Genomic DNA, 19,728 nt, shown 5'->3' with positions numbered 1-19,728 from the left:
GAGGGGGGGTGGGAAAGGTGCACTTGAGAAAACTTGGTTCAAGGGTTTGAACGGGAAAGTGTGCAGACTAGTGCAGTACAGGATAGTGCTGGAGAAACTCAACAGCATCTTTGGGAAATGAAGGGTAACCAACATTCAGGGACTGAGCACCTCGACAAAGAATGAGCAAAGATACGGGGGGGGGGGGGGTTCCTGAATAAAAAAGGTGGAGGGAGGGGCAGTAGCAGGAGTACAGGTGGATATTATTGGTAGGAGGATAGAAAAGCTGAGAATTGGATGGGACAGTAACTGGAGAAGGAAGGGAGGTGGTTGGGGACCTGGAGGAAAGGAGATAGAGGAATGGAGAAGGAGTTTAACAGAAACAGGAGAAGTTAATGTCGAATGGTTGGAGAATGCCAGGATGGAATCGAAATTGTTTCTCCAAATTGTGGATAGTCTTGGTTTGGTATTGACTGAAGCTGTGGTCAGACATTTTGGTGTTGGAATGGTGTGTGGGATTAAAATTGATGGCTGATGGGAGGCCCCTATTGTTGAAAGATAGAGTCAAAGATGCTCAATGAAATGATCTCTGTCTCTCATGCCGAGGAAACCCCAATGGGAGCAACAGCTGCAGGAGATGACCCCTCCAGATTCACAAGTAAAGTGACCTTGCTTCTCTTGCAAGGTCTGTTTAGGGCCCTCAAATGGTGGTGAAGGAGGTGGTGTGGGTTCAAGTGCAGTATTTCTTGTAGTCACAGGCATGGGTACTGAGAGGTTGATTTGTGAGAAGGGATGAGAAGATGGGTAAGTCCTGAAGGGGGTAGACCCTGTGGAATGTGGAGAAGGGAAAAGAGGTGACAATGTCTGGTGGTGGGGAAATTATGGAGGATAATGTGCTGGTGGCAGATGAGATCAAGATGAACCTACATTAGAGTGATGGCAAGAGTAAAGTGTGGAGGAGAAAAGGAACTGTCCTAGATCTAAAGCATAACCACCTCATCTGTGAAACATGGTGGTAGGGGTGTTATGGCCTGGGCATGTCTGGCTGCACAAGTACTGGAACACTTATCTTCATTGATGATGTAACTGCTGATGGCAGCAGCAAAATGAATTCTCAGGTGTATAGAAACATCTGCTCAAGTTTGAGCAAATGCCTCCAAACTCCTTGGATAGCATTTTATCCTACAGCAAGACAGCATACTGTTAAAGCAACAAATTAGTTTTTCAAAACTTAAAAACTGGAATTTTCTTGAATGACCAAGTCACTCACCTGGTCTAAATCCAATTGAGCATGCCTTCCACATGCTCTGAGGAGAAAACTTAATGGGACAAGCCCCCGACACAAGCAGAAGCTGAAGATGGCTATGTTAGAAGCCTGGCAGAGCATCACCAAAGAAAATACTCAGCACCTGGTGATGCCTATGAATCACAGACTTCAAGGAGTCGTTATGAGCAAGGTACATGCAACAAAGTTCGAAATGTAACTAACATACATATAATTGCAATGTCCCAAATATGGTGCCCTGATATGAGGGCACTATGTATATAAAAAAAAATGCTGTAATTTCTACATGGTCAAACCAAAATGAATAAAATCTGGAATGTGCACTTAAATCACATGTGAATTGTTGATTACAAATTTAAAACTGTGGAGTATAGGGGAAAATCAAGGAAAAAAAAAATGTCTTTGTCCCAAACAATGTGTGCATTGTAAAATGTGTAGGACAATAAACTCATCATCATTAAAGTTTTCAGCAGTTCTGTCTTTTTCAGGTTAAGTCTTGAAATGGTGTCATCCCTCGCCTGGTCTGCTTGGTGATTGCATGTTGTAAAACTCGAAAGTTCAAGGTATGTTGAGCAAGTTGGTAGAAGGAAAAAGCATCAATGTTTTTTTTTCTCTTTTAAATTTTTTATTTTTCACACCATAAACCACATTGACCATGATACATACATTTTCCTTTTCAAACAGTGTCATTTTCTCCCCCCCCCTCCCTCCTCCCATCCCACCCTCCCTACCTCCCCCCCCATCCATTTAAAGTACAAAATCTAAGATACATTAAACCAGTCAAACAATAGCATCAATGTTTAATGTTGGTACAAACTTTTGTTTCAACCTTTTTCTTACTTTTCAGTGTCGTCTGCTCTTCTTCATGGTTTTGGTCAGACCTCAATATTGTTGACATGATTTTTAATGTTTACTCTGTTGACTAATATCCACTTTGCTGTCTTTCTCTCATTGCCGATTCTTACTCTCCCTCAATGTCGGCAAACTAAAGAACTTGTCATTGACTTCAAGAAATGGCATGCACCCCTTTTTTTGTATCAATAGTGTTGATAGGCAGATAATGAAGAACTTTACATTTCTAGGGGTAAGTTTTGCCAACCATTTGCCCTGGTCCAACCACATTGATGCACACTGACGCCTCTTTGTAAGAAAATCAAAGGAATTTAACGTCCTCAAAGTTGCTTACCAATTTTCGTAAATCCACCAAAGAAGGTATTGTGTATGGGTCATCAAGGCATAATATAGAACTTCTCTGCCCCAAACCACAAGAAATAGTGGAGTTGTGAATAGAGTTCAGGCCATCACACAAACTAGCCTCCCCTCCAATGGATTTGTCTACTCTTCCAGCTTCCTCAGAAAAGCAGCCAGTGTAAATTTTGAACACACATTCAACATTCAATTATTGCCTAATCAGTAGTTTTCATGTTTTCTGTTATGCATTAAGAAGCTTTTGATCTCAAAGAAAGCTGGAATGTTAGTCATATTAATTTTGCATTAAAAGCATTGAATGTTGAGTCTTTATTGTTTTGCATGGCTGTAATATATTTCCCTGATTTTAATTTCAGCTCATGGTGCTGTATTTCTGAGTTTATTTCCTATCTGTTCTTAAGATGTAAACAGTGCTTATTTCTTTATATTCTCCAATTTTGACAATTTTATGCCATCCAGGACAATGTTCCATTTTCTTGCTTTCTTAATTGACGTGTTTGTTCTGAAGTGTGCTGCCACACCCTAACGTGTCAAAGTCCCTTCGACTGTTCAGCTGCTGAACTTGCTGGCTCCTGCTCTGGCAATGCCTTAATCTTAACATTTACAATTCCTTCTATGGTCACACTCCTAATCTCTGAAGCACTTGTTTATATACAGTTTTAAAAGTAAATTGGCATATTACCATTCAACATACCAGAAATTCTTTTCCCATTTTCCTTCAATTAATATAACAATCCTTTGTGCGATGCTGAATATTTACAAAACAAAGTCATCTATGTGTTGGAAATAAAATGCTGGATTAGAATATCTTCATTCTATTCTGATGACACATGATGCTAAACGTTGAGCCTCTCTTTGACCGACTTTATAACAAAATTGTTCAAAATGTTTTCTACCGCAGATTTTTTTGAACTTGTATCTACTTAAACTGTTGCGCCATCATGCTGAATAGTGACGGAAAGGAAAAAAAAATTCTGAAACTCTACAAACAAGATTGAGAATAAAGAGGTAAGCTATTCCTTGAAGACTTCAGAGTTACAAAATAGTCTTTTTCAGGCAGACAGGGTTGCATCAAAGTTAAACTGATTTGTAAGTAACAAAATTAACACCCGGCTTTGTCAGTTGACAATTAAATGGAATAAAGGAGTTGGTTTTGGCTCATTTGTGTGGGCAGCCTCTAAGTGTCCATTCCTTGAAACTTTAATTTTTTTTAATGTACTTTAATCAAATTTTGTGTGCTTTTGATGATCATCTCTAAAGAGAGGGGCTTCAGATATTACTATGAGAAATAATTTCTTCTTTGTCAACAAGAAATAGAGTTTGTTCCTCATGACCAAACATTTTTTTTTGGAGTATATTGAAGCAGTTCTGTTTATTGCTTAAAACATCATATTATGATATTGTGTCCAATGAAGTACCGTATCTTTTTTTTGTAATCATGGTCAAATATTATAAAAAAAAATCTATTTAAATTGAAAATGCTAGTGTATCAAATCTTTAATAATTGCAACACTAGAAGATTCGATATTACTGTTATAGTCCAATAATTATGTTCTTTGAAGGACCAATAGATAGAGGTGTACTTTGTAATGGTCCAGGTCAGATACAGATGGAAGCTTTTTTTATTTACAAAGGAAGTAACGACAACATGGGAAATGTTTCGACTACTCAGAGGGAGAGGAATTAGTGGCTACAAAAAAAGTGGCTTGACACAAGAATTTGCAAGGCTATAAAGGGAGAAATATGATGGATGGGATTTCCCTCCCATTGGAAATCTCAGTGGGGTGGATTGCAACAACAATCTGACACGAGTCTCCGGTCACTGCTCAATGCTGGTGGAATCTGTGACTGTCTGATGCAGACAAAATTAAAATAATAAAACAAAAAAAAAATCTCAGTATCTCCTCCACCCCCCACAATAGCGTTGCCAGATACTAGGCTGATACTGATGATTGAGGGACTCGCATATGAAGAAAAGTTGGATAGACTAGGCTTGTATTCTCTGGAATTTAGAAGATTGAGGGGGGATCTTATAGAAACATAAAATTCTTAAGGGTTAAGACAGGCTAGATGCAGGAAGGTTGTTTCCAATGCTGGGAAAAACCAGAACCAGGAGCCATAGTTTAAGGATAAGGGGAAATTTTTTTAGGACTGAGATGAGGAAAAATTTCTTCTCTGAGAGTGGTAAATGTGTGGAATTCTTTGCCACAGGAAGTAGTTGAGGCCGGTTCCCTATTAATATTTAAGTGTAGGTTAGATTTGGCCCTTGTGGCCAAGGGAATTAGGGGATATGGGGAGAAGACAGGAACTGGGTACTGATCAGCCATGATCATAATGAATGGTGGTGTAGGCTTGAAGAGCCAAATGGCCTCCTCCTGCACCTATTTTCTATGTTTCTATATATGATTAGCATTAAAAGAAAAATGAAGGGAGAAAAGAAATATGAAAAAGAACATGGAAAAGACAAGTCAGATGATTTAATTACATTGAAGTTAAATTATAAAATAAGTGAGTCCCCCCCCCCCCCCCCGCCACAGCGTCTGAAATCTTATATCTGAATTATTAACTGAAAAATGAATCTTTTCCATATTCAAACAAGGCATGATGACAAAGTCTATTTCAACCTATTCCTTGCCTGATCATGTGTCTGTGTAAATGCCTCTTAAACATGGCTGGTGTGGCATTTAGCACAACGCTGTTAAAGCGCCAGCGATCGGGACCAGGGTTCAAATATTGCACTGTCTGTAAGGAGTTTGTACATTCTCCCTGTGACTGCATGGGTTTCCTCCCATCCTTCCAGGGGCTTAGGTCAATAGGGAAAAATTAGGTGGCACAGGCTTGAGGGCTGAAAGGGCCTGTTACCATGCTGTACATCTAAGTTTAAATTTAAAATGTAAAAATAGTGTATCTAAAGCAAACTGACTCGTTGTTGAACAATAAATTGATCATCACTTTTGTAAGTCTTTACATATCGTTCCAAAAAAACAGATTAAAATTACATACATGATAGTATTCACCCCTGCCCCAAAACCCCCTCTCCCAACCTCCCTCCCTCAGGACAGTTAATGTAAAAAGATATAAATTAGCTATATAAACATTTTTTTTTTAAAAAAAAAGAAATTTTAGGATTACACAGAGCGATGCCGTCTAACACACACACAAAATTTCTTCGTTGCAATTCAGAGGAGAATCTCGCAGGTCTTGAGGCATAGAGAGGACAGCCGCCCAGACTCCTGGCTGATTCATCGACAACCCGAGCACCAAATCCAAATCTCCGTCACGATCAGCGCCTGAGGCCTTTTGCGAGCCCTTCCTGCCCTCGGCACCCAGTCCGAGAATGTGGATCTTGGATGGATTTGAGGTTTTTGAGAATTATTGGGAACTTCACTCTTCCAAACAAATGAAAAGTATTCCATCACACTCCTGATTTATGCCATGCGGAAGATGAGAGGGCTTTGGAAAGGCAGGAAATGAATCACTCCCTGCAGAGTACCCATCTTGCGACTACTCTTGACGTCTCATGAGGGCCTTTTGAGTTCCTGGACAACACTTCCTCACACTATTTAGATGGTAGGTGATGTCATTGAATATCAAGAAGAAATTATTAGAATGTTTCTTGTTGTGGTTGATCATTGCCTCACAATTTTGTGGCATATTATTAGCCATTTATAAGCTTTCCCAGAGTGTTGTCCATGTCTTGCTGCAGACATAAACTATTTCATTTTTGAGATGCTGTGAATGGAATGTTGAGCAAATATTCCCTTTGATCTCATGACGGAAGAAAGGTTATTGATGAGGTAGATGACTGAGTGTTTTCTTGATACCTTGATGTCAACTTGATAAAATCAAGTTTATTGTCATCTGGTTGCACGAGTACAACCCGATGAAACAGTGTGCTCCGGTCCTCGGTGCAAAACACGCAGACGCACAACCAGATATAACACACAAACAATACACATGCAGGACAAGTATTCATTTATACAAATAAATAAAATATAGTTTCTTGAATATGAGAGTCTCAGATGGTTAATGTGAGCAGTTCCTTTGGTTGTTCAGCATTCTCACTGCCCATGGGAAAGAAGCTGTTCCTCAACCTAGTGGTTCTGGCTCTGATACTCCGCTATCTCTTTCCCAATAGGAGCAGCTGGGTGCAGGGTGGTAGGAATCCTCAATGATTCACAACCTCTTCAGACATCGATCCCAGTAGATCACGACAATGGGTGGGGGGGAAGACTCCAGTGATCCTCTCTGCCACTCTTACAGTCCTCTGGATTTACCTCTGATCTATTCCTCTGTAGAAACCGTACAACACTGTGATGTAGCCAGCGAGGATGCTCTCAACAGAGCTCCTGTAGAAGGTTGACCTCATGGTGGCCAATAGCCTTGTCCGCATCATATCTTGATTTCAAGAGTAGTCATTTTTGACTTGTGTATGGAATTCAGCAATTTACTGGTGCATGTTTGGACCAAGATCTGGGGTCGGGTTATTCTGGCAGCAAAAACAAACTGCATGTGAGCCAGCTACTGATTAGCTTGATGGGACTGAAGTTGCATCCCTTCATCTCTTTGTTGATGATTGGGAATAGACTGGATTATCTTCATTGTTTTTTGACTAACTGTGTGATGCTGGTGTTATGTCTGTAAGGAAGCAGCTTGAGGAGATACAGCTAGTTCGGGAGCATAGATCTTGCATTATGGCTGTGATATTGCCTGGTTCTATCGCCTTTGAGGTCTAGTTATCTCATAGTTTTTTTTTGAGGCGAAACACAAAAGTCTGCAGAGGTTGTGATTGTAGTAAAAACTAAAAAATGCTGGAGGAACTCAGCAGGTCTCGTAGCATCCATAGGAGGTCAAGATATACTGGAAACCAACATTTCGGGCTTGAACCCTTCAAGGGATCAGCAAAAAGCAGGCAGGCAGGCACCTGAATAAAAAGGCTGGGGGAGAAGGGGGAAAAAAAAAGGCAGGGGGGAGGAGCACAGGCTAACGGACAAAAGGTGGACATAAACAGGAGTACTGGGGAAAGGTGAGAAAAGATCGGGGCGTGGTGGCTTTGTGAATGCAGAGCTGAAGTAGAGGAGAAAGGGAAAGAGATAAAGGAGAGATGTGAATGGGAAAGGGGAGAGCTGGGGTGGGGGGGAGGGCTAACGGAAACAGGTGAAGTTGATGTCAATGCCCTCTTTTTGGAGATGCCCAGACGGTGTTGTTCCTCCAATTTGCTGGTGTTCGTAGTCTGACAGTGCATGAGACCACGGACAGACATTTTGACATCAGGTGGAGAGAGATGAACTCGCTGAATCTGCCTCTGTATCAAAATGTTTATCATGAAGAATAATTCATTATTAGAGCATTTGGAAGTCTACTCTGTATTTGACATTCAGTAAGTGAACTTTTGAGTTTAACCATTCACCCAACTTTAAAGGGCATAGATTTAGTAGATAGTCAAATCTTTTTTCCATGGGAGGACAAGGCGGCACAGGTATAAGATGAGAGGAAGATTAGAGTATTTGCACACACACACACACACACACACACACACACACACACACACACACAACACACACACACACACACACACACACACACCCTCTCTCCCTCCCCCTCTCTCCCTCCCCCCCACACACACACACACACACACACTTTCCTCTCTCCCTCCCCCACACACACACACCCTCCCTCCCTCCCCCTCTCCCAACCTCCCTCCCCCTCTCCCAACCTCCCTCCCCCTCTCCCTCCCTCCCTCCCCCTCTCCCTCCCTCCCTCCCCCCTCTCCCTCCCTCCCTCCCCCCTCTCCCTCCCTCCCTCCCCCCTCTCCCTCCCTCCCTCCCCCCTCTCCCTCCCTCCCTCCCCCCTCTCCCTCCCTCCCTCCCCCCTCTCCCTCCCTCCCTCCCCCCTCTCCCTCCCTCCCCCCTCTCCCTCCCTCCCTCCCCCCTCTCCCTCCCTCCCTCCCCCCTCTCCCTCCCTCCCTCCCCCCTCTCCTCCCTCCCTCCCCCCTCTCCCTCCCTCCCTCCCCCCTCTCCCTCCCTCCCTCCCCCCTCTCCCTCCCTCCCTCCCCCCTCTCCCTCCCTCCCTCCCCCCTCTCCCTCCCTCCCTCCCCCCTCTCCCTCCCTCCCTCCCCCCTCCCCCTCCCTCCCTCCCCCCTCCCTCCTCCCTCCCCCTCCCTCCCTCCCCCCTCTCCTCCCTCCCTCCCCCCTCTCCCTCCCTCCCTCCCCCCTCTCCCTCCCACCCTCCCCCCTCTCCCTCCCACCCTCCCCCCTCTCCCTCCCTCCCTCCCCCCCTCTCCCTCCCTCCCTCCCCCCTCTCCCTCCCTCCCTCCCCCCTCTCCCTCCACCCTCCCCCACCTCCCACCCTCCCCCTCTCCCTCCCTCCCCCCTCTCCCCTCCCCCCTCTCCCTCCCTCCCCCCTCTCCCTCCTCCCCCCTCTCCCTCCCTCCCCCCTCTCCTCCCTCCCCCCTCTCCCTCCCTCCCCCCTCTCCCTCCCTCCCCCCTCTCCCTCCCTCCCCCCTCTCCCCCCCCCCCTCCCTCCCCCCTCTCCCTCCCTCCCCCCTCTCCCTCCCTCCCCCCTCTCCCTCCCTCCCCCCCTCTCCCTCCCTCCCCCCTCTCCCTCCCTCCCCCCTCTCCCTCCCTCCCCCCTCTCCCTCCCTCCCCCCTCACCTCCCTCCCCCCTCTCCCTCCCTCCCCCCTCTCCCTCCCTCCCCCCTCTCCCTCCCTCCCCCCTCTCCCTCCCTCCCCCCTCTCCCTCCCTCCCCCCTCTCCCTCCCTCCCCCCTCTCCCTCCCTCCCCCCTCTCCCTCCCTCCCCCCTCTCCCTCCCTCCCCCCTCCCCCCTCCCCCCTCTCCCTCCCCCCTCTCCCTCCTCCCTCCCCCCTCTCCCTCCCCCCTCTCCCTCCCCCCTCTCCCTCCCCCCTCTCCCTCCCCCCTCTCCCTCCCCCCTCTCCCTCCCCCCTCTCCCTCCCCCCTCTCCCTCCCCCCTCTCCCTCCCCCCTCTCCCTCCCCCCTCTCCCTCCCCCCTCTCCCTCCCCCCTCTCCCTCCCCCCTCTCCCTCCCCCCTCTCCCTCCCCCCTCTCCCTCCCCCCTCTCCCTCCCCCCTCTCCCTCCCCCCTCTCCCTCCCCCCTCTCCCTCCCCCCTCTCCCTCCCCCTCTCCCTCCCCCTCTCCCTCCCCCTCTCCCTCCCCCTCTCCCTCCCCCCTCTCCCTCCCCCCTCTCCCTCCCCCCTCTCCCTCCCCCCTCTCCCTCCCCCCTCTCCCTCCCCCCTCCCCCTCCCCCCTCCCCCTCCCCCCTCCCCCTCCCCCCTCCCCCACCCCCCTCCCCCACCCCCCTCCCCCACCCCCCTCCCCCACCCCCCTCCCCCACCCCCCTCCCCCACCCCCCTCCCCCACCCCCCTCCCCCACCCCCCTCCCCCACCCCCCTCCCCCACCCCCCTCCCCCACCCCCCTCCCCCACCCCCCTCCCCCACCCCCCTCCCCCACCCCCCTCCCCCACCCCCCTCCCCCACCCCCCTCCCCCACCCCCCTCCCCCACCCCCCTCCCCCACCCCCCTCCCCCACCCCCCTCTCCCACCCCCCTCTCCCACCCCCCTCTCCCACCCCCCTCTCCCACCCCCCTCTCCCACCCCCCTCTCCCACCCCCCTCTCCCACCCCCCTCTCCCACCCCCCTCTCCCTCCCCCCTCTCCTCCCCCCTCTCCCTCCCCCCCTCTCCCTCCCCCCCTCTCCCTCCCCCCCTCTCCCTCCCCCCCCTCTCCCTCCCCCCCTCTCCCTCCCCCCCTCTCCCTCCCCCCCTCTCCCTCCCCCCCTCTCCCTCCCCCCCTCTCCCTCCCCCCCTCTCCCTCCCCCCCTCTCCCTCCCCCCCTCTCCCTCCCCCCCTCTCCCTCCCCCCCTCTCCCTCCCCCCCTCTCCCTCCCCCCCTCTCCCTCCCCCCCTCTCCCTCCCCCCCTCTCCCTCCCCCCCTCTCCCTCCCCCCCTCTCCCTCCCCCCCTCTCCCTCCCCCCCTCTCCCTCCCCCCCTCTCCCTCCCCCCCTCTCCCTCCCCCCCTCTCCCTCTCTCTCCCCAATATCCAGAACTCACTGATGAAAACTTGGTGGAGTCAGGTATTATTACTATATTTGGGAGACATTTGTCAAATTCTTAAATGGGCATGGTAAAACAAACAGAGGTGGTCTCAGCTGATGGGACTATTTCAGCTCTGTACAACTGTATCACCTGATGTCTTCAGAATGCATTCAGTCGTTCCACTGGAAAAAGGTAATGTTTACAATGTAGATTATAACGCTTTTAAATGTTGAAATTTTAAATTGCACCTATATGAAGTTCTGCAAAATGCTCACATTATTTGCCACACTCTTTGTCTGCTTTCCTATGCTTAAATATACTTTGCACTCTATTTCCTTTTTTGTTTAAAGCAAGAATAAATACAAGAAATATGTCATTGTGCATATGATTGTCCATCAAAACAAAGCTATTCTGGCAAAAAAATGGAATCTGTGTGATCTTTGTAAAACATGTCCTCCTGTAATAGTGGGGTTTGATATGCAATTTACTTTTGGACGTCTTTGGTCTGGATTTGAATCAAAAGGTTTTCTTTGTCCAAATTGCTTGGATTAGTTTCTTTATCTTGAACTCTGCACTGGATTAAACTTGCATGATTGATTGAACCATCCTTGCTCAACTCACTTGATTAGCAATTTGGCCTAGTCAGGAATGGACTGATAGATGACACTTAATATTCACGGCACAAAGGTGCCTGGTAATAACCATCGTCAACAAGAAAACCATGTAACCACTGGAGCAGGCTGCACTGATCCGCAAGCGAACTGGGTCATAATGGTCAGGCTTGCATTGGGCTGATGTCACAATGGTCCCCGGGGGGGGAGGGGGGGGGGGAGGGAAGGAATGGGCGCAAAGGATCATGGGGTCGTGCTCATAAGCTCTTGGAGAGTTCCAGTAAAGTTGGTTCAGCTCACAGCTTCCGTGTGTTTTTTTATTTCGCTCGCTGCGCAGCACACCAACCACACTACATTTAATTGCCTTACCATGACTGAATCCCCCTTCTGTCAATATCCTGGGAATCACCATTAACCAAAACTCATGGACCATGGATGCAAAAACATCCTGCAGCGGGTAACTCTCTTGACCCCACAGCTGTTGCATCATTTTGATGAAAGTTGGTACTTCATCCTGAAATCTGTACTTGATCAAACTCTGACATTCTGTAACTTCATGTACGAGTTGTATGCCAGATAATGGATCTTCTACTTGAATCATTGATCCTTTTTCTCTTTCCATAGATGTTGCTGACATGCCAAGTGTTTCCATCATATTCTGTTTACATTTCACCTTTTCAACAGCTACAAGACACAAGTCAGGAAGTCACTTGGATGGGCAAGTGCACATCAAAAAGCTCCTAAACCATCCACAACAAGGCAGCCAGGTTGATTGGCACCCCAACAATGACATCACGTATATATTTCTTCCAGACCTGCACTCAATAGCTGCAATGCAATGCATTACTCATCCAGGCAACTCTGACTAGCGTCTCAAACCCACTGTCTCAGCCTTCAGGGAGGATAAGCACAGCAGGGGCTTTGGGTCACGACCACTTCCAATTCTTTTCCAGATCACAGGCATTCTTGACTTCAAGATTCTTCATCATTTCTCTCTGAACTCTCCAACCAAGATCAATGCGAGAATATTGAAGTGGTTCAAGACGATGGTTCACCAACAGCGTCGGTTAGAATTGCAGATTTTGCTAGCAATTTGTTCAAATCCCAAAAGGCCAAACAATAATTTCAACCAAATGTTTCTTGGTTCTGCAAACCTCTTGCCATGGTTCCTACCTGTTACTTGAGTGAGTTTAACTTTTAGATAGGAAAAGAATATGGATACATATATCGTGCTTGAAATTGGTTTAGGATATTTTAAATATTTCTGCCAGAGTCCCTGAAATTTCTATATGAGCATCCCTAAAGGTCCAAGGGAATATCTTGTCAGGTCCTTATGATTTAGCCACCCATATTTGCTTTAAGACAGCAAGCAATTCCTCCTCTTTAATCTGTATAGCTTCCATGACCTCACTGCTTGTTTTCCTTACTTAACCATATAACCATTTACGGAGCGGAAACAGGCCATGTTGGCCTTTCGAGTCCGCACCGGTTCACTGATTTTGTGCGCCCTCTTCAGGCATTGGTGATTTTAAGTGTAGTGTATCTTTGAGAATTTTAACATCTATCCATAGGTTCTCTGTACTTTGGATGTGAAATCTCATATTAAAATATTCAAAAACATTGGCTGTGTGGGAGAAGCCAGTGAGTGGCCGTGGACAATAGCTTCTCAGACTGGAGGCCTGTGACTAGTGATGTGCTGCAGGGATCGGTGCTGGGATCTCCCATGATTCTGTGCCTGTTTCCTGAGTGAATACTGATGGGGAAAAAAAAATTAAGATCTTCCCCCATCTCTTTTGGCTCTGTACAGAGACAACCACTGTGATCTTCAAGAGAACCAATTTTGTCCCTTACTTAGCCTTTTGCTCTTAATATACATATTAGAGTCCCTTAGGATTTTCATTCACATTGTCTGCCAAAGCAACCGCATGTCTTGCTTTCCTATGTCTTGCTTTCCTATGTCTTGCTTTCCTATGTCTTGCTTTCCTATGTCTTGCTTTCCTATGTCTTGCTTTCCTATGTCTTGCTTTCCTATGTCTTGCTTTCCTATGTCTTGCTTTCCTATGTCTTGCTTTCCTATGTCTTGCTTTCCTATGTCTTGCTTTCCTATGTCTTGCTTTCCTATGTCTTGCTTTCCTATGTCTTGCTTTCCTATGTCTTGCTTTCCTATGTCTTGCTTTCCTATGTCTTGCTTTCCTATGTCTTGCTTTCCTATGTCTTGCTTTCCTATGTCTTGCTTTCCTATGTCTTGCTTTCCTATGTCTTGCTTTCCTATGTCTTGCTTTCCTATGTCTTGCTTTCCTATGTCTTGCTTTCCTATGTCTTGCTTTCCTATGTCTTGCTTTCCTATGTCTTGCTTTCCTATGTCTTGCTTTCCTATGTCTTGCTTTCCTATGTCTTGCTTTCCTATGTCTTGCTTTCCTATGTCTTGCTTTCCTATGTCTTGCTTTCCTATGTCTTGCTTTCCTATGTCTTGCTTTCCTATGTCTTGCTTTCCTATGTCTTGCTTTCCTATGTCTTGCTTTCCTATGTCTTGCTTTCCTATGTCTTGCTTTCCTATGTCTTGCTTTCCTATGTCTTGCTTTCCTATGTCTTGCTTTCCTATGTCTTGCTTTCCTATGTCTTGCTTTCCTATGTCTTGCTTTCCTATGTCTTGCTTTCCTATGTCTTGCTTTCCTATGTCTTGCTTTCCTATGTCTTGAGATTTTTCTTGCATTTTTTATACTCGTCAAGTACCTCATTTGCTCCATGTTGCCTATGCCTGCTAAGCACCTTCTGAACCAGATATCCAATATCCCTCAAAAACCATGGTTCCCTATGCCTGATATCTTTGCCTTCAATCTTGATAGGAACATACAAACTCTGTACTCTCAAACTTACACCTTTGAAGTTCCTTCAATTACCTCACACATCCTAACCTGAAAACAAGTTATCTCAATCCATGCATTCTAGATCCTTTCTCATTTCCTCAAAATTGGCCCTTCTCTAATTTAGAAACTCAACCCGAGGGCCCAGACCTATCCTTCTCCATAATTGAAACTAATAGCATTATGATCACTTGACCTAAAATGTTCCCCTCCCTGCACATACATCTGTCACCTGTCCTGTCTAGTTCCCTAGAGAATACAATATTTGTATTCTCTCTAGTTGGTACCTCTATATATTGATTTAGAAATTTTTCATGAACACATTGATGAACTCCAAGCCATCCAGCCCTTGCAGTATGGGAGTCCCATTCAATAAGTGGAAAATTAAAATCCCCTACCATCACAGCCTTGTATTTCCTGCAGCTGTCTGCTCAATCTCTACAGATTTGCTCTTCCAATTCTCGTTGACTACTGGGTGGTCTATAATACAATCCCATTAGTGTGGTCATACCTTTCCCATTCCTCAGCTCCACCAATGATGCCTCAGTAGACAAGCCCTCTGGTCTGTCCTGCCTGAGCACAGTTGTGATATATTCCCTAACGAGCAATGCCACTCCTCCCCCTTACATCGCCCCCTGTTCTATCAGGTCTAAAGCAACGGAAGCCTGGATCATTGAGCTGCCAGTCCTGCCCCTCCTGCAACCAGGTTTCACTAATGGCCACAATGTCATCATTACACATGTCAATCCATACTCTAAGCTCATCTGCCTTTCCTACAATACTCCTTATAAATTTCCACCACATACAACCTGTTGACTTCTAACGGTGCATAATCTTTTCCCTCCTCTATCTGCTCTGGTTCCCATCCCCCTACAAATCTAGTTTAAGCCCCCCCGGAGCAGCACTAGCAAACTTTCCCGCAAGGATATTAGTGTCCCTCCAGTTTGGATGCAAACTGTCTTGTTGGAACAAGTTCCACCTTCCCTGGAAGAGAGCCCAATGATCCAGAAACCTGAAGCCCTCCCTCCTGCACCACGTTTTTAGCCACATGTTAAAGACATTAATCCTCTGATTTCTAACCATACTAGCACGTAGCAATCCTGAGATCGTGTCTTTTAACCTAGTGTTTAACTCCCTGAACTCTCCTTGCAGGACCTCCTCACTTTTCCTACCCATGTCATTGGTTCCTATATGGACCATGACATCTGGCTGCTCACCCTCCCTCCTGAGAATGCTGTAAACTCAAATTGAAATATCTCATACCTTGGCACCAGGGAGGCAACATACCATTCAGGATACTCAATCACTTCTACTGAACTTTCCTAACTAGAATCCCCTAGCACTACAGATCGCCTCTCCTCCTCTCTTCCTTCTTAGCCACCCAACTGGATTCTGTGCCAGAGACCTGATTGCTGTGGCTTGTGTCTGGTAGGTCGTCCTCCCTAACAGTATCAAAATGGTATAATTGTTATTGAGAGGAATGGCCACAGGTGTGCTCTGCACTGCCTGTCTGCTCCCTTTCTCTCTCCTGAATGTCACCCATCTACCCTCCTCCTGCCTCCTAGGTGTGATAGTATCCCTGTAACTCCTGTCTATCACCCCCTTTGCCTCTCAAATGATCCGGAGTTCACCCAGCTCCAATTCCTTAACTTGGCTTGTCAGGAGCTGCAGCTGGATGCACTTCTGACTGATGAAATCATCAGGGATGCTGCTGGCTTCCCTGACAACCCACATTCTGCAGGAGGAGCATTCCCCTGCCTTGGCTGCCATTCCCACTATTTATGACTAGACGAACAAAATATATGGGATATAAAACCTGCCCTTTACTGTGACTACCTGCTGAATGCTTTTTGTTCCTTGAAAAGGGTGGCCTTTTCTGACTTCAACTTCTACTATCCCTTGCCTTTTGCCTGTTCTCGCTGAAGCCTGTTGAACCAAAGCCTTACCACTCCCTCGATATCTGCATCCTCTGAATGAATGATCAGAATTTAAAGTCCTTTCTGGCATTGCATTGACTTGCCACTCATTTTTTTTTATTTGCCTTGGATCTGTAAATTTAGGCGTACAGACATGCAACATGGTAACGGACCCTTTCAACTCACAAGTTGAATTACACCCGGTTGACCTAAAACTGTGGTACATTTTTTGAATGGTGGAAAGAAGCCAGAGCATCTGGAGGAAACAGACGCAGACATGGGGAGAACATGCAAACTCCTCCTAGACAGCACCTGATTCAAACTCCAGTGTCGATCGCTGCCACTGTAACAGTGCTGTGCTAACCTGTACTGCCCATGTACCATATGGGTTGTTGAAATGTCTTTTTTTTCAACTGAAATATTTGTCTAATAAATTTGACAAAGAAATAAACTTCCTTAACCAGCTTCTCTAATGAGTGAATGGAAAATTACAATAGAATTCATTTGCCTGCCACAACCTAAGAAAGAAATTAATTAGAAACTTTCTTCAGGTTGAACTCATAGTTAGGCATTGATTTCATGTGATTTACAAACAAGTCAAATAACATTTTCATGTGATTCACCCTGTAAAGCTTTAAGGGATTACTGAAACATGCTACAAAAAATTTTTGAAAAAGAATAAAATTTGTGTGGATTGGAAACCAAAGGGTAATATAAATAATAAATTGAAAGCAATTTAAAATTGCAGAATATATTGTCCTTCAGTGCGATATGAACAGAACAGAGCAATAGCCAATATTCAGTACTCTTAACTAAAATATAGATGGTATTATTTTCCTTTCCATGGAAAAATAACTTCTCAAAAAATGTGAAATAAGGTCTGTTTACTGTGTCACCCATTTCAATTCTGCTTATGTGTGTATCAGCTGACTCTCTGCTGTTCTTATCTGTCAGAAATTGCCATAGAAAGCTGACATGCCGCAGCTCTGGAGCTACAGTGTCAGGTTCTTTACACTTCAGCTGGAGCAGCCAGACTGTGTTCTGAACTTTGAGCCAACTCACATTAATAGCTCAGTTTCATATGATACTCTCCATGCTAGGTCATAATAAACAGATATTGCAAAGTAAAACACAGATTTTCGACAGCAGAATTGTTTACCAATAAAATCTGTATTCAGGAACTAATTGATCTGGTAAGTCAAAACGTGTTCTTTGCCGTATTACAATTTCAGTGTTATAAGTGGTAATAAATAATAGTTCTCATAATGCAGGAATATTGCATTTTTAACAGGAAGAATGGGGATAAGTGAACAATTTTACTGTTGGTAGAGTTATCAGAAAGTTGGATTAAAATTGCTATTAATAATTGAGCTTTTCCATTGTTAATTATAATAATTAGTGAGTACATGTTTTATCTTTATTTAGACTGTATATTGAGTCGTTCATTGCTTTTGTAAGTATCCTAATATTTTTAGATTTTTACTTTGGATAGCTTGCCTTGGTATTTTAGACCACTCCAATAGGTTCTGAAATTTTCCAGCTGCTTCTTTAGCCCAAGTCATTAATATGTGGCTATTGTTACTACATGGATCGTCTGAGTCAAGTCGTGCAGGTATATAGAATAAGCACAAGGTGGAGAAGGTAACAGAAGGATCTGTTCATGGGAGGTGATGAAGTAAAGCAGGAAGAGATTGCTGAGAAGCATAAATGAGGGCATAACTGAGGTGAGCCGATCAATGAGCTATGTTTTCAAAGCAACAAATTCACTGCATGTGTTGACTGGAGATTAAATAGAATACTTGAGCAGAGTATATAGATAGATAGATTGCCAATTTTCTCCCATTTTTTGCACAAGTTGAGTTTTGAAAATTGTCCGCAGCACAGCCAATTGGTTAGCCGAATGGCATGTTGAATGCATGCAGAGTGGGTAATCTAGACATGCAGAGGATGGCTCTGCCAACCGCAGTTATGATTATTCCGCTAATCCAGTGTTTGTCATGCACAGGAAAACTGGCATGACTCGGAAAATCCGCTTCCTCCCCTGAAATCCTGACAGTATTTTTCTTCTTCTTCTTCATGAGTTAACCAAAAACTTGCAGGTTTATTGGTGATTCTGTTTGCTCAGAGGTGTGCCTGTTTGTTTGAGCGAGAAGGATGCATTCTGACTTAAAGGTTGGAATGAGGATAGTTTTCATCCATGTTTAGCCATCCATGTATGGTTTCAGAAATAGATGGATTGCTATCTGTTCCACTGAGGCTCCCATGCAATAAGGGGGAAGGAAGAGGAGGAGGAGGAGGAGGCAAGGGCAAAGAGAACCAAGGAACTGAGCAGAAGAGACAGCAAGAGGGGGAAAAAAGCACAGCGACACATGTAGCTTATAAAATGTGGTGCACCGCCTTAAGATCACATTATGTCACTAATTGTTCTCAATTTGCTATTGAAATACTTAAGGGCAGAGATTTACAGAAGCTGTCAGCCTCTGTGGAGAAGGCCATTGCAAGAAATCCAGCTTTGCACAAAATAAGTTCTTTAAATACCTTTGTTTGCTCGTTTAAAATGCCTGCTGGCCGACGGAATCTTTGCAAGTGAATGAGAGAAATCTCAAGTCAAATTCTGGGCGGCAAAGTCACCCAATGGATTGGTGCAACTTGTGTGCAGTGCTTTGGAGATTCCACCTTTCCAAGGAAATGGTGACAGGGATTGCCTTGCTCCATCCACTGTTGAGCCATACATGGATCACTTGGGTGCAACTCTGTAGGGCACTGTGCTATTCAGTTTTTTTTCTCCTCTTCAGCTCCACTTCCTGAATAAAGGAGATTACCAAAAGCCATCAAATAATTGCAAATTGATCTTGTTTGTCTTGCATGGCAGGCAGGCTTATCGAGGGGTTGCCAGAGTTTAATGTTTTCTGATGATGCAGGGGGAGATGACAGTATTCATGGTTTAATGAGTCTAAATCTTTGAATCCACGATCCATTTGAATCTTCTTGAACCAGCTGTTCGAGAGCAAGAAGAGGTAAGTATACTCTTGATACGCAGTGCTAAAAATCCATCAGTATCCTGGGACAGAGGTGTACTTCATGCTCTGCAGGAAATAAAGGCACTGTTGCACCTTTTTGATCAGGATAGAGGAGTTCAGGGACCAGGTGAGATCATCGGACATGTGGGCACCAGGGAACTTGAAGCTTGCTACACGTTCCACCACAACTCCATTGATGTAAAAAGGGCATGGGTGTGGCTTCTAGCATATCTGATCTCCTTGGTCTTCTGGGTGTTAAGTGCCAAGTTGTTGTGGGCACACCACAGAGCCAGCTGCTGGACCTCCTCCTTATAGGCCAACTCATCGTCCCCTCTAATGAGACACCGGTTAGGCTTGGCAGATTCAACACATGCACACACACAAACACAAAGAAAAATGAAAACTGGCTCAATTGCACTCTGACCATGTACACAGTAGGAATTTTATGGTGCACAAACCACATTCAAGCTTCTAAATGTGCTGGTGCAATATATATTTATCTCAACATAAAACTGAAATAGAAACTAATCAATAATACTCCAGCAGACAGGCTGCTGGCAAAGCAAACTAGGTCAGTTTGCAGGGAGATCAGGATGTGGCCAGGGTAGGTGAGAAGACATAGCAGTGCTGCAAGACTGCTTTGAGACCATGGACTGGAGCTGTTTCAGGGAGGCAGCACCAATAATGGTCATGTAAACAAAAAGGAATAAATGAGCTCACTGACTGGCTACATTAGCAAACGCATTGAAGATGTCGCTGAGATCAAATGAATCACAACCAAGGCTAACCAGAAACC

The 19,728-nt window shown here is 45.6% G+C and overlaps 1 protein-coding gene and 1 long non-coding RNA gene across 7 annotated transcripts in view; one reads left to right on the top strand and one right to left on the bottom strand.

The window, feature by feature from the left end:
- The first annotated feature begins 238 nt into the window (after positions 1-238).
- Positions 239-19,728, top strand: part of LOC138744158 (microtubule-associated protein futsch-like) — a 210,573-nt gene continuing 191,083 nt past the window's right edge. For 5 of the 6 annotated variants that reach the window (XM_069899816.1, XM_069899815.1, XM_069899814.1 and 2 more), the window contains exons 1-4: positions 239-1,436; positions 1,753-1,827; positions 3,375-3,481; positions 5,657-6,043. The gene's annotated coding sequence lies outside the window, so the exon portion shown is untranslated. Of the gene's footprint in view, positions 1,437-1,752; positions 1,828-3,374; positions 3,482-5,656; positions 6,044-16,894; positions 17,106-19,728 lie in introns of those variants that run through there. The other variant, XM_069899811.1, reaches the window with a different exon arrangement.
- Positions 10,556-11,326, bottom strand: LOC138744160 (uncharacterized). Its single transcript, XR_011345329.1, has 2 exons — positions 11,143-11,326; positions 10,556-10,703 (listed from the first exon to the last, which is right to left on the bottom strand). It is a non-coding gene; the product is annotated as an uncharacterized lncRNA (long non-coding RNA).

This window comes from Narcine bancroftii, chromosome 10 (assembly GCF_036971445.1).
Source record: "Narcine bancroftii isolate sNarBan1 chromosome 10, sNarBan1.hap1, whole genome shotgun sequence".
Classification (NCBI taxonomy): Eukaryota; Metazoa; Chordata; class Chondrichthyes; order Torpediniformes; family Narcinidae; genus Narcine; species Narcine bancroftii.
Note: the sequence above shows the minus strand (reverse complement) of the source record. Positions and strands in the feature narration are given on the sequence as shown.